The sequence below is a fragment of the Salvia miltiorrhiza genome, chromosome 3 (genome assembly GCF_028751815.1).
Source record: "Salvia miltiorrhiza cultivar Shanhuang (shh) chromosome 3, IMPLAD_Smil_shh, whole genome shotgun sequence".
NCBI lineage: Eukaryota > Viridiplantae > Streptophyta > Magnoliopsida > Lamiales > Lamiaceae > Salvia > Salvia miltiorrhiza.
In genome coordinates, this window is record NC_080389.1 from 21,852,506 (window position 1) to 21,877,040 (window position 24,535).

Sequence of the window (24,535 nt, forward strand, 5' to 3'; positions counted from 1 at the left end):
GGACTGACTTCCCCTCTGTCTGGGCAGACGAATGCCTTCGCCTCTGGCATAGCAGAGGACTGACTTCCCCTCTGTCTGGGCAGACGAATGCCTTCGCCTCTGGCATAGCAGAGGACTGACTTCCCCTCTGTCTGGGCAGACGAATGCCTTCGCCTCTGGCATAGCAGAGGACTGACTTCCCCTCTGTCTGGGCAGACGAATGCCTTCGCCTCTGGCAGGGCAGAGGATTCGGCTCCCCTCTGGCAGGGCAGAGGACTCGGCTCCCCTCTGGCAGGGCAGAGGACTCGGCTCCCCTCTGACAGGGCAGAGCTCGCAAGCCAGAGCAAAACTCCCACGCCATAGCAGAACTCCAAGGTCAGATTTTTAACATTAACAACGTTCAACCATTAACTCTATACATCCTTATTTCCTCAATGTATTACATTCAGTAGTTCTTCATCGAAAAATACAATAGCTCAAACTATTGGAAAATCTCATCTCATCATAAACTTATATATATATATATATATATATATATATATATATATATCTCAGTAAAATATTTCTCATAAAATACTGATATGCAAAATAATAATAGCTGTATGCTATTTCCCGATTTTAAAAATAATCTCGTTCTCCAAAATCTTGAAAATAATCCGTGTTAACATAACACAAAACAAATCATACTCACATCATCGTAACAAATAGTCACGTAGACAATCACTCAAACCATCTCAGATAAAACACGGATACAATTCACATCAAAGCAATCAGCAATCATCTCTCAATTAGATCATCTCTCAGATCGACTCTCCCTTCTATAGGGTTTCTCACTCACTTATCTCAACTCTATTCTTAATCAGATGTTCCTATTAACAATAGGACAATTAATCTCACAGATACCTCTGTATCCGTCATCGGGAAAAATAAATTATGCTCTTTTCTCAATTCAATCAGCATCTCTATCTCAACTCGTTTTCTCAAACTACTCACTCTCTATCCTCATCATTGATTCTATCAGACTCATATCTCCATCTAGAAGAATAACTCGTCTCATCAAAATAATGTAACTCTAATGCTCAGTATCTCTATTTATCATCATTACTCCATCTCATTTTATTTATAATCTCATATCTCAGTACCGCAGTACTCTCTGTAGTGTCTCGACACTACTACTACTCATAAAAGTACGGGGTGTTACATATATAGAGATAAAGAACATACATATGCAATCATGAACACAATCAGATAGGAGATAAGAATAGTGAATAACAGGAATCATTGTATACAAGCATAAAGTTCTTGCTTTCAGTATACAAATCCAACAATCTCCCACTTATACTAAAGCAAAACTTTTAGTATACAATGTGTCTAAATACTAGCTATTACAAAAACTTCACTTCATCTCTCCCACTTATACTGAAAGTTTTTCTCTAAGTGGGTGGCATCAACCGCAATCCCATCCCTCGAGCATGCTTCTCATAGGTCTTTTGCGGTAAGCTTTTCGTGAAAGGATCAGCTAGGTTCTCCAATGTATCAATCTTTTCTACTAGCACATCTCCTCTGTTTACGATTTCTCGTATGATGTGGTACTTTCTCTCTATGTGTTTTGACGCCTTGTGGCTCCTGGGTTCCTTAGAATTTGCCACTGCACCCGAGTTATCACAATAAATTATGATACTCTTAGGCAAATTAGGGACCACTCCTAGATCCAAGAGGTAGTTCCGGAACCATACAGCCTCCTTAGCAGCTTCCGAAGCAGCTACATATTCGGCTTCCATGGTGGAGTCTGCAATGCACTTCTGCTTTGCACTCCGCCACGATACGGCTCCACCTCCCAAGGTAAACACATAACCAGAGGTAGATCTCTTCTCATCCCGGTCAGCCTGGAAATCCGAATCGGTGTAACCCAAAGGAAATAGACTGTCTGACTGGTAAACTAGCCTATAATCTCGAGTCCGTTTCAGGTACTTGAGAATATGCTTTACCGCAGTCCAGTGTCCTGGTCCAGGGTTCGACTGATATCTTGCAACCATGCCAACGACATAGCAAATATCAGGTCTCGTGCATAGCATCGCATACATGAGGCTACCTACGGCGGAAGCATAGGGTATCTTCCTCATCTCCTCAACCTCACTAGGCGTCTTAGGACACATGTCCTTAGACAGAGGAATGCCATGTCTAAAAGGTAGCAAGCCTTTCTTGGCATTTTGCATGCTAAAACGAGCAATCACAGTATCAATGTAAGACGCTTGAGATAAGCTCAACATCCTTTTCTGGCGATCACGAACGACCTTGATCCCCAGGATGTACGCTGCATCTCCTAAGTCTTTCATTTGAAACTGTTCGGATAACCACTTCTTTATGTCCGATAATAGCTCAACATTGTTGCCAATGAGGAGGATATCATCTACATAAAGTGCAAGAAAAACCACGTCACCATTGGCATCTAAACGGTACACGCAACTTTCGTTCTCACAACGAGTAAATCCATAGGATTTAATGACCTCGTCAAAACGTTTGTTCCATGACCTCGAAGCTTGCTTAAGTCCATAAATGGACTTCTTAAGCTTCCATCAAGATGCTCTTCGCCCTTCTTCACAAACCCTTCAGGTTGCTGCATATAGATGTCCCTTCCTTCTTCAAGGAAACCGTTTAAGAAAGCGGTCTTGACATCCATTTGCCAAATCTCAAGGTTCATGTGGGCTGCTATGGCAAGGAGTATTCAGATAGACTTGAGCATGGCAACCGGCGAGAAGGTCTCATCATAATCTATACCCTGTTCCTGGGTATAACCTTTCGCCACCAGTCTAGCTTTAAAAGCTGCGACTTCGCCATCCGAATCTCTCTTTCTCTTGTATACCCACCTACTACCTATAGCTACAAAGCCATCTGGTAGTTCGGTCTTCTCGTATACATCCATAGCACCCATGGATTCTATCTCAGAAACCATGGCCTCGTACCAAGAATCTGCATCTTGATCTTTCATCGCTTGTCTATAGTTATCAGGGTCGACATCCTTTTGTTCATCAACAGGGAGTAGATCCGAAGATTCTCCCAAGAACATAAATCGATCGGGTTGAACTACAACCCTCCCACTACGACGAAGCGGTGGTGGTACAGCTGTGACAATGGTTTGTGCAATGTCCTGTGGTGCATTCACTTGCACACTTGGCTGGGGTGATGGATTCGCCTGTCCATTGCCTTCGATTTCTTGAAGGACAATCTCGGACCTAGACTTGTGATTATCTATATAATCCTGTTCCAAGAATCGTGCGTTGGTGCTAACAACCACTTTCTGATCCTTAGGATTATAAAAATAACCACCTTTCGTTTCCCTGGGATATCCTACAAACAACATTACTTCGCATCTAGGATCCAATTTCCTTGCCTCTTTGTCAAGCACGTATGCAGGACAACCCCATATCCTCACATGATTTAGACTGGGCTTACGCCCTGACCATAATTCAGTGGGAGTCTTGGGTACAGACTTGGATGGTACTAGATTCAGCAAGTAAGCCGCTGTTTCCAAGGCATATCCCCAAAACGAAATGGGCAACGATGCATAGCTCATCATCGATCGTACCATTTCCAAAAGAGTTCTATTTCTTCTCTCTGCTACACCATTCTGTTGGGGAGTACCCGGTGCAGTCAATTGGGATGTAATCCCTGAATCTGACAAGTACTGCAAGAACTCGTTCCCGAGGTATTCGCCACCGCGATCAGACCGCAATGACTTGATAGATTTACCCAATCTCTTCTCCACTTCCGCCTTGAATTCTTTGAATTTCTCAAAGCATTCAGACTTGCGTTGAAGTAGGTAAATATATCCATACCTTGAGTAATCGTCAATGAAAGTGACAAAATACTCATACCCTCCACGAGCTTTTGTGGACATCGGTCCACACAAGTCAGAGTGAATCAATTCTAACACATGCGAGGCCCTATTCCCCTTGGCCTTAAAAGGCCTTGCCGTCATCTTTCCCTCTATACAGGATTCGCAGGTTCTAAATGGAACAGCTTGAAAGTCTATCAAGACTCCATTTGAAACGAGCCTTTTGATCCTATTTAGATTGATGTGGCCTAACCTTAGGTGCCACGCATGCGTATATTGTTCATGAGAATAATACTTCCTCTTATTCGGATTTGGAAGGATTTGTGATGTAGATGCAACATGGACAGAGTTGTTAATTGGACATGTAATAGTATAGAGAGAATTGTTCAAAATTCCAGAACAAATAGTCTTGTTATCTCTCATGATAGAAACACCTCTATCAAAAACAACAGAATATCCATTCAAAAACAATTTTGAAACAGAAATTATGTTCCGCCGAAACTCCGGCACATAAAGAATATCTCTCAAAACTAAAATGTCATCACCAAAACATAAAGATAAATCTCCAATAGCAACAGCTGCGACCTTCGACGCATTGCCCATGGAGATGGTGATCTCATCACTTGCCAGTTCCCTTGTTGGCTTGAAGCCCTGCAAGGTGTAACAAACATGGTCAGTTGCCCCCGTATCCACTACCCACGAATGAGTAGAAAACGAAGCTAAACATGTTTCAGTTACTAAAACTTGTGACGTACCTTGTCCCTTTGCCTTGAGCGTTGGACAATCTTTCTTCCAATGCCCAACCTTGCCGCATTTGAAGCACTTTCCCTTGGCCGTTGGCTTGTTCACGCTGCCGGTAGGGCCATCTGCTTTGGCTTTACCGCTCCCACTAGCCTCATTGTCATGCTTGCCCTTTGGACCTTTCCACTTCTTTTTCCCGCCTTTCGACGAAGAAGTAGATCCCTTGGCAGCAACAAGGACCTCTTTCCCATTGCGCGAGCCCATGACTCCCTCTGCCGTAACTAGAGCATTCAACAACTCATTAAGAGTATAGTTGACCTTGCTCATAACGACATTGAGACGGAAGTTCTCAAAGGTCTTGGGGAGAGTATTGAGGATGATATCGACCTTGGCTTCGCCCTCGATACCCCCTCCTAGCAGATCAAGCCTGTCAAACAGATTTGTCATATGCATGACATGATCGTGCACAGAACTGCCTTCGCTCATCTTACAAGATAAGATTTCTCTCATCAAGTTAAAACGAGCAGACCTCTCTGACTCCCCATAAACCTCCAAGAGGTTTAACATGATGGTCGCTGCATCATCCATGCCCTGATGCTGGAGTTGCAAAGTTTGCGACATAGTCATCATAATATAGCACTTGGCCATATTATTAGACTTGTGCCACCTTTTATGCGCCTCCCGTTCCGCATCAGTCGACACATCAGTTAAGGCCGCGGGACGTGGAGTAGTAAGCACAAAACTGTGCTCATCAGCGTCAAGTATATACATTATGTGGCGTTTCCATTCGGTGTAATTAGGACCGATGAGAGGATTGTTTACTAGAATGTTAATAATCGGAGACATAGACATATCTGAAAGTAAACAATTAAACATGTAAGAACATGAAACGCATACAGTTCGTAACAATAATATTGTAACCTTTTGATAAAACAATATTAATGAAACCTCCAACTGCCCAAGAAAACTCATGAGTAAGCCACGATAGGGTGAACGTTTACCATGATTTCCTCAACCAGGCTATTTGCCTAGTCCTTTAATTTCCATCCATGTCAACATAACCTTTTGACAAAGGAAATTAATAGTTGGATTTTAACTAGACCATATCAAATTCAAGAAGGGACTCCGATGGGGAGTTGTACATTGTACTTGATTTGATATCTAAGCAATGACCACAATTTAACCTTGAGCATTAAATTCTTGAAATTAGCATACTCACTAGGACCATGCCGCTTTCAATTTAACCTCTTGGTTATCTTATTTAAAATCCATCCTCTAAAGTACTTATGAAAATCATACGAGTAAGCCACGATAGTGTGGACGTTTACCGCATAACTCCCACTACTTAAATGGATTTAAATATTTTTAATAGAAATCCCAACTTAACAAACTTGTGAAATTAAATATGGAGTAAGCCACGATAGGGTGGACGTTTACCCATACTCTCAATCACTTCGTCTTGGGACCGCATGTGGAGGTCTAAAATAATTTTTAATCACTATAAAAATTATTAAACAGCTTAGTCATTTTTCTTTGAAAAGGTTTGTTCATGCTCAAGCACATAAACCTAAACATGCTTCTCTAGAACGCAACATGTAAATCATGCTCGCAGAATTCTAAAACATGCTTAAGAAAACGGCAACCTACTATCATGCTCGTCTAAGCGCAAATAATAAACAAATATTAACAAGCAAAGACGTGCAAAAGCAGGTAAAGAGCATAAGGGATTAACAACCACGACATGCAAAGAACATAATAAAAGAATTAAAATTCTTCGTGACCCATTCGTGGAATCCCAACATCTATTCTATTTTAAAAGAAAAATAAAATAAATAAAAATGGACAAAAAATGCCCATAAACGCCTAAAACAGGCTGAAAAACAGAACCAGCCCTTGTTTGGGCCCAAAACACGCGGCCCAGCCGCCCAGGCCCGTCCAGCAGCGGCCCAAATCCACACTCAGCAGCCCAGGACCCGCTCCCAGCCACTGCAGGCCCAAAAAAGCGAGCCCAAACCTCCTCTGGCCCAGATCCGCGCTCAGGCCCATCAACCCGCGAACTGCTAGGGTTTTGCGCCGCCAAGGCGGCGCTGCACTCCACCACTGCCCGCGCGCAGTCGGCTCCCGGCCACCAGCCCCGCCACCTGAAATCTTCAGCTCTCGGCCGCCAGCAACAGCCCCGCACAGCGAGAGCACCAGCAGCAGCCTTCACGGTGAGCCTCGGCACAGCAGCATCAGCCAACGGTGGCGGTGGCTCGCGGCGCACAGCGCCCTGCCCGTGTGCATCTTCGGAAGCCGCTGGTCTGTTTCGGCAGACCCCGGCGCTTGCTGCCGACAGACCACGCCCCGTCAGCCAGACTTCACCCCCGTTCTGCCCAGCAAACGCCTGGCGCAGCAACACCAGCCCGGGCATGGGCGCGCGCACAGCTGCGCTGTGACTCGCGCGAAGGCGCAGCCATACGCACAGCGGTGCCCGACGTCCGTCAGCACCAGACACGGCGGCGCCCACCAGCGGCGCGGCAGCAACAGCCTGATTCCGGTGCCGGGCGACCAGCGGGAGCCCGGAAAGTTTGAATCGGCAAACAGCCTCATCCCCGTTCTTCGTGTTCTTCGTTTGTTCTCCATAATTACAGATTACAACAGAAAAACGAATACAATTCGAAAATCTAATCTAACCACGGATTTTCTCGTGGTGGAAAAACAATTACAACGTCAAACCGACGTATCCCACGAATCAACGAATCACGAAAAACAACAGCAGTTAAAAACAACGCATATTATTAATCGTACACAAATTAATAATAGAGCCAAGAAATTAATCCTGGGCTCTGATACCAATTGAAGGAATATTAAATTGAATTAATACTCGATTGCCCGATGATCGTTTCTTGGATTATTATTAATTCATCATACAACGATTAATTCCTAACATGCTCCTATGAATTTAACAGCTGCACACAGGTGTTAGGAAAACTTACTTGAGAATCGGATGCACAGATGGTTGATGATCGCGTCGAATGATTCAGACTCCAGCTCTGATCTTCTCGACTGTATCCCGCTCAATTTCCAACGTTGGATGGACAACGAGCTATGGAAATTCCCAAGACAGAATATCACTCACGTTTCCTGCGCTCCTTCTGCTCTCAAAAACCCTAATATTTATCAGTGTATTTTCCTGAGAGCTGACAGCTGTATTTAATAATACAGAAAAGATAGGGAGGCGCCAGTTTATTAGTGAGGGCCGATATTTCTGTCTTCTAGGGCTTGGAGACATTGGGCCAGCCCAGGGACCAGATACAAGGAATAAAGATGGGCCTCAAATAAATTAATTTATCCATGGTCAGCCCAGACCATAATTAATTTATAAATATCAGTTCATTCCACTAGAGAACCGATACTGACTTACCCCTTTATTGCCGGTGATGAGTCGGGGCTTGTATTTAGACTTATTAAATCTCCGTATTTAAAATATCCGACATCCATTAATTAATTAGAGCTCTGACAGCTTAAATTAATTAATCTCTTAATAATTCCTTAAGCAGTACCACTCAAACTTTATTATTACGCCTGAACTTAATCAACCTGCAGGGTTTAGCGTAATAAACCTTATTGAGCTCCTTAAGGGGATGTCATTATCCTATACCGGATACGGGTACTAATACAGATAATCAAATATCATATATTAGCCGCTATCACCCAAGATACAGAGTACTCGAGTTAGTATATAACTTTCACCCATAGTAAGTCAAAGTGATATACGAGTTAACATATATATCTGAATACTTATTAGTATTAAGATTTATAAGTCACCGAGATCTTGATTCTTCACTTAAGTCAGATAGAAGAATACATCTCAAACTGTGGTCCTATCAATACGTAATGACGTACCAGTATAGACAAGTAGCCAAGACAAACTACTTCCATCTATACTGCAGCCTAAACCAATAACTTGTCCTAGAGTTATTTCGGCTGTGATCATATTATATCTCTTAAGGTTATTCCAATTATACGGTCTTCTGTGATCTACAACACACCATATAATCTACTTATACAGAGATAAAGAACATACATATGCAATCATGAACACAATCAGATAGGAGATAAGAATAGTGAATAACAGGAATCATTGTATACAAGCATAAAGTTCTTGCTTTCAGTATACAAATCCAACAGATGCAGTATTGATATCAACCGGCTCTGCATGCTTGACCTTCTTGTTGAATCTGTCAATGCAGTAGCGGAAGAATCCTATGAGAGGAGGAGCGATTTCTTCTGCATTAACTCTCTCTTTATCAGCTGCTTGTGACTCCTTTGGTTGTCGTTCTTCTTGTCGTTGTGGAGGAACAGTGGATGACGGTTGTTGATGAGAAGTTTCGGTGACTGGAATTTGCGCTTCCTCTGTAGCCTTTTGTGCAGTTTCTTTAGAATCCTCATTGAGTGGTTGTTGAGGAGAGTCAAGCAAGATCTTGACTGGAGATAAGGAACTGTCAAGGTTCCTTTTGACTGAACCTCGAGTTCTGTAGTGTGCTTCAACAGTAGAACCAGGAGTTTCACTAACTAGGCTGGTGATCTCTTTGGATGAGCTCTTCTGCCCTTCAAAGAGACAGATTGTTGAAGACACTTGGGTGGTGTTCTTCCAGAAACATTTAATTCCTTTCACACTGTGAAGGATCAATGATAAAACTCTTATTCCTTGACGAAGGTGTCTTGAGGAATGAGACTCCTTTTCTTCAGCCAGTATTTGAAGATAGGCCCTCTTCCCGTTGAATGGACCTTCTTGAAGCAAAGTGATCAACACCAATTTGTGAGGTCTTAAGAGATGACCTGGAGATCCAAGAATGCCAAACCAGCATTTCTTGATCATTTTGGCGATTGGTCTGAGATGGGGATGCAATCTTGACATGCTCAAGACATTTTTTATGTTGGAATCGGAAGATGCATCATTCATCAGTGTATCTCTCATGAGATCGGTGGCTTCGTCATCAGTGAAGAATGGAGCTGATCCTTCGGTTGGAAGATTGAACAGTTCTCTTGCTGCTCGACAGACGTTGATGGTGAACTTCATCGATTCTGAAAAATCTTCGTTGGTGAAGATATTGATATCCGTTGTGAAGTCACCAGTTGACTTATCAGTCTTGATGTTGTCATAGAATTCTCTGATGGTCTGCTTGTCGAGAAGGAATTCTGGCGAGCTTTGAAGAAACCTTGTCCATCCATGGTGTTCCAAGATCTCATTAATCTTGACATATTCAGTGAGACTCTGAAGAGCCTCAGATGTAACGATGGACTCATAACATACTGCCTGTTGAGATTTTGTGGATTTTGCCATGTGTAGATTTTGAAGTGAGAGGTCTGCAAAAATCTGTAAACTGTTCTCACAGAGATTGAACTGTGGAATTCACTGTTAGTCTTGGAGAGAAAGCACACTCGATAATTTTGGCACAAAAGATTTCTCAAAGATTGAGTAAATCTTTTTCAGAAGATGAAACGATTTTGAAGAGAATGTGGAAGATCGTGCACAAGGTGGTTTCAATAAACTTTTGAAATCCGTGCAAATAGAGACGTAGCACGTGGATCAATCCGCTTGTTAGTAAAAAGGGCGGGATCGTGCGAACGTGTGACATCCATATTTAAACGGAATTTCTTCGTGTCATTTAAGAGAATATGAAGAATTAAAAATAATGACACCTCATCTAAGAACAGCTTTCAGTCGAAAGAAGTAAAGAAACTCAGTCAATAAAACATATGAACTTGATGAGAGAAGCTTACACATTGACCATTTCATGAATAGTCGTTGACTGATGTGGAAGTTTCCCCTTAAGTGGATGACTGGTTCTTTTGCAGCTACTCCTTTGTTGACAGTTGTTGCACGCTCTTCTCTTGTTTCATCTTTCTTCTGAATTGAAGTGTTTCTTCATGAATCACTTCTTCGAATGCTTCTGACGTCCTTTTCAAGTCTTTCTCTGTTTCTTCAAGACGTGGCAGAAGTTCTTGCTTTTGAGACTGAAGCAGTTTCAGTCTGTTGATCAGTCTGCGCTCTTGAACATTTCTTCTATCAACTTCGTCTTCGTCTGCTATAAAGCGCATGATGATCCTTCGAGCATCTTGCACACAATTGATCTCTCTGATGAACTGTCTGTGCTCCCTAAGGAGATTTTCGAATCTCATTCTTAGGTCTTGATACTCTTGTTGAATTTGATCATATCTGCAAGTTCCTTCTGACTGTGAGTGGGTTGGACTCTGATTTTCTTCTGGAAAGATGAGTCTGTCGTCGATGTCAGAATCCAAAGGCCCAATCTCAAGTCCATTCACTCCTCGAAAACATGTATGGACATAATCACTGGAGGAGTCTTTCTTGATCCTGTTCATGATAAAAAGAAAATGAGACACGCAGGACCACGAAAGAATCACAGAACATGCAAACTCAAGAAAAGATCTCGAGGCGACATTGATCAAAGAAAATTGCCCTCAGTAGGATCTAGTTCAGTTAGAACCTAATCAGAAACAGAGTGTTCTTGCGAACAATCTGCTCTGATACCAATTGTTAGGTCCGGAGGGTCTCGAATAGGTGTATGGGGGGGGGGAATACACCTATGGGCCATTTTTCTCCTCTAAAATAGAGGGATCTCAAGATAGAGATCAAAACGAAACTTTACAAGCAAACTAAGACACCTGTTAACAGAAAGGAGTTTTGACCAAACAGGGTTGACGACTGATACTGAAAAACTCTTCAATAAGGAGTTATCAGTTAAGTCACTGGAACTTAACTGATGCACGTTAAGGCTTCAGTCGAGTTCGCTAAAACAGAAATGATATCGCTCTTTCTGACTATCAGAGGATAGATCAGTCAGACTGATATCATACGTAGCGGAAATAACTTTATTTCATAATAGCCTCGGTTGAGCATGTTGTTAGTCTTAGGTTTCTCTTTGCAGTTAGTCAGAGTTCAGTTTATCAAATGTAAGAACACGAGTAAGAATGTAAAACTGAAAGCTGTAAATAACACAGAGCCTTTTACGTGGTTCGGAAAACACTTCCTACATCCACGGTCGGTTGGTCAGACCAACAATCCACTCTGCAAGTGCTTAACTGGTGCACTGCAAACCGAACCGTGTGCTTGCCGGGTGCACACAACCGTACCACTAAAGATTCCACTCTTCAGTACCAACACTTCACTCGCGTTGGATTTCTCACTCCTAGCACGACCTTGCACTAGGATCTCACGGAGTCAGAGTACCTTCCTGAACTCCTTTTCACTCAAACACTCGATTCTAACTCGAAGGGAGGTTTGAAATCCTGCCAACTAAACTTCAAAGAACAAGTTCTTTGGAGCTAGTTTGACCTAGGCTTCTGGGTAAACAGATGTTTGCCTAAGGTCTAAGAGAATGTGTGTAATCAGCAGTGACTGATTTTTGGATTTAGAATTCTCTTCTTCGATTCAAGCTTTGGAAAGTTAGGCTTTGGGCTGAGTCGCAATTTTGGCAGAGCTTCAGCTTGTGTTGTTGAATCGGTGAAGATTGAAGTGATCCTCGTGTTGGATTTGTATACTGAAAGCAAGAACGTTTTATGCTTGTATACAATGTTTCCTAAGTTCACTATCTAATCTCCTATCTGATTGTGTTCATGATTGCATATGTATGTTCTTTATCTCTATATAAGTAGATTATATGGTGTGTTGTAGATCACAGAAGACCATATAATTGGAATAACCTTAAGAGATATAATATGATCACAGCCGAAATAACTCTAGGACAAGTTATTGGTTTAGGCTGCAGTATAGATGGAAGTAGTTTGTCTTGGCTACTTGTCTATACTGGTACGTCATTACGTATTGATAGGACCACAGTTGAGATGTATTCTTCTATCTGACTTAAGTGAAGAATCAAGATCTCGGTGACTTATAAGATCTTAATACTAATAAGTATTCAGATATATATGTTAATTCGTATATCACTTTGACTTACTATGGGTGAAAGTTATATACTAACTCGAGTACTCTGTATCTTGGGTGATAGCGGTTAATATATGATATTTGATTATCTGTATTAGTACCCGTATCCGGTATAGGATAATGACATCCCCTTAAGGAGCTCAATAAGGTTTATTGCGCTAAACCCTGCAGGTTGATTAAGTTCAGGCGCAATAATAAAGTTTGAGTGGTACTGCTTAAGGATTTATAAAGAGATTAATTAATTTAAGCTGTCAGAGCTCTAATTAATTAATGGATGTCGGATATTTTAAATACGGAGATTTAATAAGTCTAAATACAAGCCCCGACTCATCACCGGCAATAAAGGGGTAAGTCAGTATCGGTTCTCTAGTGGAATGAACTGATATTTATAAATTAATTATGGTCTGGGCTGACCATAGATAAATTAATTTATTTGAGGCCCATCTTTATTCCTTGTATCTGGTCCCTGGACTGGCCCAATGTCTCCTAGCCCAAGAAGAGAGAATTCACGCCTCCTACACCTAATCTGTGCCCACACGTATTTAATTTTATTTAAATACAGCTGTCAGCTCTCAGGAAAACACACTGATAAAATATTAGGGTTTTGAGAGCTGTGGGGCGCAGGGAAGAAAAACATGTGGGGCTTATTTCTCTCTTGGGACTTTCATAGATCGTTGTCCATCCAACGGTGAAAGCTGAGCGGGATACAGTCGAGAAGATCAGAGCTGGAGTCAGATTTTCGCAGGAAACCAAGTTCTGGCAGTCTCCGTAAAACGGCCATAACTTCCTCCACAGAACTCCGATTCAGACGAATCAGGCGGCCACGGAAAGCTCTCTCGAAGACGAAGAAGTCGTATTTCTGGGCGAAATACGATTTGAGGACGTTTGAGGCTTCAAACGGAGGCTTGAAGCTGACTGGTCTGTTCAGATGCGAATCTGCGAATTCTTCTGAATTCTTCAGGTATTTCTGAACTCCAACGTGCAGCTGTTAAATTCATAGGAGCATGTTAGGATTAATCGTTGTATGATAAATTAATAATAATCCAAGAAACGATCATCGGGCAAACGGAGCATTAATTCAGTTTAATATTCCTTCAATTGGTATCAGAGCCCAGGATTAATTTCTTGGCTCTATTATTAATTTATGTACGATTAATAATGTGCGTTGTTTTTACTGCTGTTGTTCTTCGTGGTCTGTTGATTCGTGGGATACGTCGTTTTGACGTTGTAATCGTTTTTCACCACGAGAAAATCCGTGGTTAGATTAGGATTTCAATTGTTTTTTTGTTTTTCCGTTGTAAATCTGTAAAAACTGAGGAACGAGACGAAGATGACGACGAATCAACAACGAAAGAACGGTGTGAGGAGGACACGACGGGTACGGTGCGGCACGGGCTACCGGCGCCGAGGGCAGCGCGCGCATGAGTACTTGCGCGCCGTGCGCCGCGCGCGCCTGGTCAGGCTGCCGGGCTGCCGCGTGCTGCTGTCACCGAGATTACCAGGCGAGGCGGAGCGAGGCGAGGCGGGCTGTGGCGAGGCGTGCGACGGGAAGCAGCCGGCAGGGGCGGTGCGCGCCCGGGGCTGCGCCTGCGCGCTGCCCGCCCGGCGGGCGGCACGCTGCCGTTGCTGTTGCCGCATGCTGGGGCTGCTGCCACGCTGCTGTCGCCGTTCGTTGTTGTTGCTGGATGCACCAGAGGCTGAGCCAGGCGAGGGCTGCCGCACCGGGCAGCTGCTGCTCGCACAGGAGGCTGCCGCCGAGGCTGCTGCCGGCTGTTGCTGCTGCTGGAAGCGCCGGGCGCTGCCGGCAGGTTGCTGCAGCATTGGGTGGCGGCTGTGCGGTGGAGGGCGGGCTGCCAAGAGAGGCGGCGGCGCCTAGGGAACTCCAAACCCTAGGTGGGCGCGGGTTTCAAGAAACCCTAGGGGGCCCAAACCCTATTTTCAAAGACGAGCCTGTTTGAAGCATTTCGGGCCGAGTTTACGTTTTTTTTTTATTTCTTTTCTGTTCTTTGTAATAGATTAGAAATATGGGGTTCCACGAATGGGTCACGAAGAACTTTATTGTTTTAATTCTGTTCTTTGCATGTCGTGGTGTTAATCCTTTGTGCTCTTTGCATGCTGTTTTTGTCTTTGCTTGTTAATATGTGTTTATTAACTGCGCTTAGACAAGCATGCTAGGTTTATCGTTTTCTTAAGCATGTTTTAGAATTCTGTAAGCATGTTTTACATGTTGCGTTCTAGATGAGCATGTTTAGGATTATGTGTTGAGCATGATCAAACCTTTTGAAAGAAAAAGACTAAGCTGTATTAGTAATTTTATAGACGATTAAAATTATTTAGATCTCCACAACCGGTCTCTAGACAAAGTGATTGGCGATGTGAGTAAACGTCCACCCGCGTGGCTTACTTCATATTTGTTCTTTCATAAGTTTGTCAGATGAGATTTCTATTTAAATCCATTAAAGTAGTGGGAGTTATGCAGTAAACGTCCACCCGCGTGGCTTACTTGTATATCGTTTCACGAGTACTTTAGACGATGGAATTAAATAAGATAGGTTTGGTTAATACTTAATAATTTTTATTCTTAAAATTATGTAGACCTCCACAAGCGGTCTCTAGACAAAGTGATTGGCGATATGAGTAAACGTCCACCCGCGTGGCTTACTTCATATTTGTCCTCTCATAAGTTTGTCAGATGAGGTTTCTATAAAAATATTTAAATCCGTTAAAGTAGTGGGAGTTATGCAGTAAACGTCCACCCGCGTGGCTTGCTTGTGTAATTTCCACGAGTACTTTGGAGAATGGAATTAAATAAGATAACCAAGATAATTAAATTGAAAGCGGCATGGTCCGAGTGAGTATGTCAATTTCGAGAATTTAATTATCAAGGTTAAATTGTGGTCATTGCTTAGATATCATATCAAGTACAATGTACAACTCCCCGAGGAGTCCCTTCTTGATTATGATATGGTCTAGTTAAGGTCCAACTATTAATTTCCTTTGTCAAAAGGTTAAGTTGACATGGATGGAAATTAAACGACTAGGTAAATAGTCTGGTTGAGGAGTTCTTGTGTAAACGTCCACCCGCGTGGCTTGCACATAGGATTCTTTGGGCAGTTGGAGGTTTCATTAATATTGTTTTATCAAAAGGTTACAATATTATTGTTACGAATTATGTGCTTTATGTTCGTTACTTTCAGATATGTCTATGTCTCTTATTGTTTATTTATTCTTGCACAAAGTCTTTTAACCGGTCCACATATATAAAATGGAAACGCAGTTTTGGATTTTTATCTTTATCACAAACTTAACACAAGTTTTCTTTGTGTTGCTTACTACTCCACGTTCTTATGGTCCGAACAATGAGTCAACTGATGAGAAAAAGGAATTACATAAAAGGTGGCATAAGACGAATAATGTGGCTATATGCTATATTATGAGTATAATGACACAAACCTTGTAGCTTCAACATCAGGGCATGGACGATGCTATTAGCATCATGCTGAATCTCAAGAAAATGTTTGGAGAGTTGGACTGAGCTGCTCATTTAAATTTGATGAGAATAATCTCGTTATTTTTGTGAGTGAGCACAGCTCAGTGCACGAGCATGTCATGCAAATTTTTGACGAATTTGACTTGCTCTGTGGAAGTATCGACGGTGAGGCAAAAGTCAATATTATCCTGAACTCTCTTCCCAAGTCTTTTAATTAAGAACTTCCGCCTCAACGCTGTTATGAGCAAGAAAGATAATACTCTTTTTGAGTTGTTGAATGCTCTAGTTACGGCTAAGGAAGTTGTGGGAAGAGATGTGCAAGCACTTGTTATTGCCAAAGGAGAGCCATCTTCTTCGTCGAATGACGGGAAGAAGAAGGGTCCAAGGGGCAAGAAAGACAAGGGAAATAGTGGGAGTAGTGGTGTGATAAGATTGAGTATTAAAGATTTTTTCTTTCAATACTCAAGGCAAAGGGTTAAGGTACTTCACTTGCTATAGTAACTGAGACATATCGGTTCATTTTCTACTCAGTTGTGAGTAGTGGATAACGAGAGAAACTGATAATGATTGTTACACCTTGCATGGTTTTTTAAGCTGACAAGGAAGCTGAGAAGTGATGAGATGATTGTCTTCATAGGCAACGTGACTAGAGTCGCAGTTGTTGCAATTGAAGCCTTGTCTTTAAGTTCTAAAGACATAGTTTAGTTTTTGAGAGTTCCTTATCATGTTCCAAAATTTTGAATAGATGGATCTTATGTCATTTTTGATAGTGGTGTTTCTATCATAAGAAATGACAAAGTTGTCTATTCTGATATTTTGAACATCTCTCTTCATACTATAACTTGTCTACAAAATACCTTTATATTGCATTTACATCATCGAACAAAAGAAAGAGAAAAGTTAAGGCTAATCTCTCATGAGGATCTTACACATATATTGATACCCTAGAAATAGGTCACATCTATCTTAACAGGATCCAAAGGCTCGTGTTTAAATAAGTACATTGGATTCAATCCAGGTTGTACTATTTGGAACCTGCGAATCCTGTCTAGAGGAAAAGATGGAGACCAGGTCATTCATGACAAGGGGGATAAATGGCCAATAATGTGTTAGGAATGATCTTTTCTGATTCATTGTCAGTGTTTGGGATTCCAACCCAGTTTACTACACCGTGTAATCCCTATATAAGATGGTGTGGTGGAGAGAAGAAATAGGTCACTCTTGGAAAAATATGTCCGATGATGAGTTATGCATCTTTGCAATTAGTCCTAAAGAATCAGAAGGTGGTTATTAGCAATGACACACGATTCTTAGTAGTGGACTATGGTAATAATCATTAATCCAAGTCAGATAGTGTGCTTCAAGAAATTGAAGACATTAGACAGGCGATTCCATCACCCAAGCCAAGTATGCAAGAGTTTTGTACCACAAGACACTGCACGCACTGTTGACACACATGTGCCACCACAGATCCATTGTAGTGGGAGGGTTGTGGGACAACCCGATCGATTTATGTTCTTGGGAGAATCTTTGGATTCAGTCCCTGGTAGTGAATATAAGAGAATCGACCCAGATATCTACTTGGAATTAGTGGAAGACGAGAATGTAGATTTCTGGCACGCCTCAATGGAGCAATCCATTAAGAAAATGGTTGTATACTAAGAAAATCTTGCTACCAGAATGCCGTAAAGGCATAGGTTGCAAGAGAGTATACAAGAGAATGATAAGTCCGAATGAGCAAGGTCGTAGCTTTTAAAGCTAGACTGGTGGCGAAAGGTTATGCCCAGTGTGAAGGTATAGGTTATGATGATATTTTCGCCAGTGCCATGCTCAGAACATTCGGATCTTTTTACCCATAGCAGCTCACTTAAACCATCGAGGTTACGTGAGGGAGGGAGAGAAACATCTCGTGTCAATCGCTCTCGTGTCATCGGTGATGTGGTTTATCTTGCATTTTATGTAGATAATATCCTCCTAATTGGCGACAATATGGAGCTATTGTCAAGACATAAAGTAATGGTTATCCGAACAGTCTCAGATGAAAGACTAAGGAGGTACAGTATACGTCTCTGTGATCAAGGTTATAAGGGATCACTAGAAAAGGATGTTGGGCTTATCTCGAGTGTCTTACATTGATACTGTGAATGCTCGTTTTAGTATGAATACCGCCAAGAAAGGATTGCTACCTTTTAGATATGGCGTTCCTTTATCTAAAGACTATGTCTTAAGATGCCTGTTGAGGTTGAGGAAATGAAGACAGTATTCTACGTTTCCGCAGTAGATAGCTTCATGTAAGGATTACTATGTACGAGATCTTATATTTGCTATGCAATTAGCATCGTTGTAAGATATCAGTATAGTCCTAGTTAAGACACTGAACTGTGGTAAATTATATTCTCAAGTCCATGACTAGAGAATAAGGATAGTTTACCAGTTAGACAGTTTAGTTCCCTTTTGGATTATACGATTTCGGATTTTCAGGCTGACCGGAACAAAGAATAATTACCTCGAGCTATGTGTTTTTTCTTGGGAGGTAAAACCTTTTGGTTTGACCACTACCTCCAGGATCTAAGGGTAATTCCTAGTTTGCGTGGGAGCATCACCTTCGTGATACCTCAAGTGCAGTTGCGAACTCTAAGGAATCCAAGAACCACAAGGGGTTAAACACATGGAGAGTAAGTACCAAGTTATACGATTATTCGTAAATCGAGGTTTTTGTGCTCAAAGAATAAATTCTCACATATTGGAGAAACCTACTGATCTTTCACAAAAGGCTTATCGCAAATGGTCATTGAAAGATGGGAATGCGATTGATGCCAGATTGATGCCACCCACTTAGGAAACTTTAAGTATAAGTGGGAGAAGTGTTAGGTGATTGGTAAATAGACGCATTGTATACTAAAAGTTTGCTTTAATATAAGTGGGAGATTGTTGGATTTGTATACTGAAAGCAAGAACGTTTTATGCTTGTATACAATGTTTCCTAAGTTCACTATCTAATCTCCTATCTGATTGTGTTCATGATTGCATATGTATGTTCTTTATCTCTATATAAGTAGATTATATGGTGTGTTGTAGATCACAGAAGACCATATAATTGGAATAACCTTAAGAGATATAATATGATCACAGCCGAAATAACTCTAGGACAAGTTATTGGTTTAGGCTGCAGTATAGATGGAAGTAGTTTGTCTTGGCTACTTGTCTATACTGGTACGTCATTACGTATTGATAGGACCACAGTTGAGATGTATTCTTCTATCTGACTTAAGTGAAGAATCAAGATCTCGGTGACTTATAAGATCTTAATACTAATAAGTATTCAGATATATATGTTAATTCGTATATCACTTTGACTTACTATGGGTGAAAGTTATATACTAACTCGAGTACTCTGTATCTTGGGTGATAGCGGTTAATATATGATATTTGATTATCTGTATTAGTACCCATATCCGGTATAGGATAATGACATCCCCTTAAGGAGCTCAATAAGGTTTATTGCGCTAAACCCTGCAGGTTGATTAAGTTCAGGCGCAATAATAAAGTTTGAGTGGTACTGCTTAAGGATTTATAAGAGATTAATTAATTTAAGCTGTCAGAGCTCTAATTAATTAATGGATGTCGGATATTTTAAATACGGAGATTTAATAAGTCTAAATACAAGCCCCGACTCATCACCGGCAATAAAGGGGTAAGTCAGTATCGGTTCTCTAGTGGAATGAACTGATATTTATAAATTAATTATGGTCTGGGCTGACCATAGATAAATTAATTTATTTGAGGCCCATCTTTATTCCTTGTATCTGGTCCCTGGACTGGCCCAATGTCTCCTAGCCCAAGAAGAGAGAATTCACGCCTCCTACACCTAATCTGTGCCCACACGTATTTAATTTTATTTAAATACAGCTGTCAGCTCTCAGGAAAACACACTGATAAAATATTAGGGTTTTGAGAGCTGTGGGGCGCAGGGAAGAAAAACATGTGGGGCTTATTTCTCTCTTGGGACTTTCATAGATCGTTGTCCATCCAACGGTGAAAGCTGAGCGGGATACAGTCGAGAAGATCAGAGCTGGAGTCAGATTTTCGCAGGAAACCAAGTTCTGGCAGTCTCCGTAAAACGGCCATAACTTCCTCCACAGAACTCCGATTCAGACGAATCAGGCGGCCACGGAAAGCTCTCTCGAAGACGAAGAAGTCGTATTTCTGGGCGAAATACGATTTGAGGACGTTTGAGGCTTCAAACGGAGGCTTGAAGCTGACTGGTCTGTTCAGATGCGAATCTGCGAATTCTTCTGAATTCTTCAGGTATTTCTGAACTCCAACGTGCAGCTGTTAAATTCATAGGAGCATGTTAGGATTAATCGTTGTATGATAAATTAATAATAATCCAAGAAACGATCATCGGGCAAACGGAGCATTAATTCAGTTTAATATTCCTTCACCTCGAGCGCTATTTATAGGAGAGGTCTTGAATAGATCAGCTGGTGGAGAACGTCTTCAAGATTTCTTCCGTTGGAGAGCATTTTGAATTTGGGCTGAGGCTTCAATCTCCGAGGTTCCTTGTTTGGTGGGAACGGCTATGTTGAAGAGCAGGAGATGTGAAGTCTCTGATAAAGTAGCCACCAAATAGGAATGACCTCTGCAGAGAGGGATGATCCTGAGATCTCTGCATTTAATGCGGCTGTACTTTTTGAGTACGTGGCTTCCTTTGAACGTTGGAAGTTCAGTCCGAGGAAGAATGTTTAACTCATACTTGACTTTAGTATCAGTCCGCTAAATCCACGCGGCACGCATTAAGTAATCAGTTCCGAACTGATTCTTCAACTGATACTTCAGTTGGTATCTTCATTCTTTAGTCTTCAGTCCTTCGTCCTTCAGTCTTCAGTCTTCAGAACCGCAAACTAAACTAAAAATGAACTCTAACACTTGAGTTCAAATAGTTCTAGCCTATTACAATTAAGACCTATGGATTTTGGTATCATCAAAACAAGGATTAGGATATTCCATAAAGTTCCCAACAAGAAAGATGAATTCACTGTTAGAAACAGTCAGAAGAAGGTGGTTTTGAGAGGGATAAGACAAGGAAGTCTCTACGTCGTATCAGGAGAAGATAGCCCTCCTGAAACATGTCTTATCAGCAAAAGCAGCTCAGAGCTCAACTGGTTGTGGTACAGAAGACTCAACCACCTCAACTTCAAAACGATCAACAAATTTGCTAAGCACCAACTGGTAGAGGGCCTACCCTCTATTGTGTTCCAGAAGAAGTAAGAATGTGAAGCATGTCAAAGAGGGAAAGCAAACTAGGACATCATTCAAGTCAAAATCAGGACACTCCTCTGGAAGAATTCTCCAACTACTTCACATGGATCTGTTTGGCCCAATCTCTCCCAGAAGTTGCAACGGTAGGAAATATATCTTAGTTGTCGTGAATGACTATTCTCGATATACTTGGGTCATATTTCTCTACAACAAAAGGGAGACACTGCTGGAATTGCCAAAGCTGCTGAAAAGATTAAGCGTTGAGAAGTCAACATCATCAACATCAGATTAGATCGAGAGACTGAATTCCTCAATGGCATCATTCGTGACTACTGCGAAGAACGAGAAATCAGTCATCAAACTTCTGCAGCAAGAACTCCTCTGCAAAACGGAGTAGCAGAAAGAAGAAACAGGTCTTTGAAGGAAGCAGCAAGGACAATGCTATCCGAATCAAAACTCCCTTTGAAGTTTTGGGCTGAAGCAGTCAACAACGCCTGCTACACACAAAATCGCTCCTTCCTCACTCAAAGACATGGAAAAACTCCATACGAGCTATGGAAGAACAGGAAGCCTTCAATCTCATACTTTCATGCTTTCGGTTCTCGGTGTTTCATTCACAACAATGACAAAAGGAAGTTAAACACATTTGATAGCAAGACTGATTCAGGAATCTTTCCATATTTTTTGAGAGGATTGAAAAATTGTACTTATTTTCCTTATTTTTCAAGAGTTTTGTTAGCGTTCGTATTTTATAAAAGTTCAACCAAACATAAAAATATTAAAATTTGGAAACAAATTACTTTTGAAAACATAATCTGTGTCAAACAAACGAGGCCAAATTTTCCGACTTACTGGATTTTGAGTTATGTTTTCTGACTTTCTCAAATTTCCGGTCGTATCAGCAATTAGGGAAAACGGGAAAGCAACATATATTTGAAAGCGATGAATATCGAACAATCAACAAAGACAAAATACAAAGTTTGTTTGCAGTTGACGTTGGTTAGAGGTCTATGTCTTTATTAGACTTTCATAAATGTTGGCTCATATAGTCATATGGAAAGAAAATACAGACGTTTTGGGGGCCGTTCATAAATATAATCTATTATCGAATAAATATTTGTTTGAAATAACACTATAGAACATGTCATACAATAAATAAATGAAATTACCATTGAAATTGAAGTAAATTCCCAGCTTACTTGTACATAAAAGGACTGAAAGAATAAAGTTTAATTACATGATGAAATTTCATTTCCTTCGATATAAGCACGGCTGATCAAAAGATAATGAAACATAGCTCAATTAGTAAGATAATTTTACTATTAAATTAGAAATTCGAATTATTACAAAAGAAAATAAATAATTATTTTAATTTTTTGAAAGAAAAAAAAGAGGGGAAAAACACATCTAAGAATAAGTCATTTCATATTTAGCATGAAAAACATATTCTCAAAATAAAATTGAATTTTACGAGAAAGGTTAATTAATACTATAAGGGGCGTTTACTTTGAAAGATTAGCTTTGATTATTTTTATCATTTGAACTAAAATAGTGAAATTGGAGAAATTCTATTATTGAAGATAAAATATTCAATTATACAAAGTAAATGCCCCTAAGTTTCAAGCAAGGTCCATATATGAGTTTTTTTTTTTTTTTTAATGGCAATTTTTTGAGTGGATTTTAAAAATCAAATTCTCATTAATTTTTCTTTTCTTTTTTAATCCCAAAAGAGCAAAGAATATATACCAGTATCTCTTTTCCAAACCACACCAATCAAACATTCAGTTAACTTACGAGTTTTAACCCATTCATTTGGTAACTACTTTGTGCAGATAAAGAAATCTAAACTAAGTAATGTCTACCGATAATTTTGTATAATTGACCTGTATCTAGACTTAACTAATATCTAGTAGGGTCAACAGAAAAAATATCTACTGAGTATTAATCTTGAGATCTGACCCTAAACATATGAAAAGTTCACCACTTACACATTCATAAATGGACAGTTAATGTCCCCTCGAAAATTCGAATTTCATTAATGTTTTTTAGACGGAGTTTGTCACGCTTAAATTTTATTAGTGTGATTAATTTCTCTTATTTAGTATGCCTATTTCATATAAGTCAAATTTACTTAGTGTGCACCTCGATAATGGCTACGAGTTATCTGCATAAAATATATAAATATGCGGTTTATTTAGTGACATTCATTCATTAGTAGAATGTTATGAAACATAGTTTCTTTCTTCTTCAAAGGTGACTAGGTGCACATGGTTGTAACCTAGATTATAATAATCAGGATGGTTCAGTTGAATGTTAATTGATAAGCAATGTACAATAAAATATTAGACCGTTCCTGCATTAAAATTTTTAATTAACCAACTTCTATTTGTTAATGTAGTTCATAACTATTTAGACAGAACATTCTTGTCTAAATCTTAATCGTATTTTAAATAAAAAGATTCTTAATGAGATTTTCTGTGTCAGTCTGATTAGTTCCACAACTAATCAATGTGATAGTGAGACTTATTTTGGTGAGAAAGGAACATAAAATTATTCCTTTTTTCTGAAAATTATGGCATCCAGTGGTTATAATATGTGTAACATGTCCAACCATAATCCATGCATTACAAGGAACGGTTTTGAAACACCACAAGAAAGTCGTAGCTATTCTTTCCCATAATTTATCGAATATATATAGGAGTGAGATCACGTAAACTTTCCTCGTCTTTGTACTAATTTAGGAATTATGTTTACATATATATATATGAATGAGATTTTGTAGTATCTAACCCTTATTCAGTGGCGGATCCAGGATTTTAAAATTGGGGGTACAATTTTTTTTTTCATAAGCATAAAAGTAAAAGATATTTAATGTTAAAAACATTACATTCCAAAATATTGTTAAAAATACAAAAGAAAATTACATAACTATCTAATTTATCTTTCGACGAGTCTTCATTTCTTCAAAGCGTTTCACAACCTCGTCATCGGAAACTTGTAGAAACATATCTTTCTCAATGAAAGTAACCAAACAATCATTTAGAACTTGATCACCCATGCTATTTCGTAGCCTATTCTTGACATACGTCATTCCAGAAAATGCTCTCTCTACACTTGCAGTAGCAACAGGAATAATCAACACCAACTTGATGAGCAAAAATATTAGAGGATAAGTCACATGTCTCTTAGTTTCAACAAGCTTCATCAAAAGAGAACCAACATCTTGTAAATTTTGAAACCCAACATCTCTTTTCATGTCCTCCATAAATATATCAAGTTG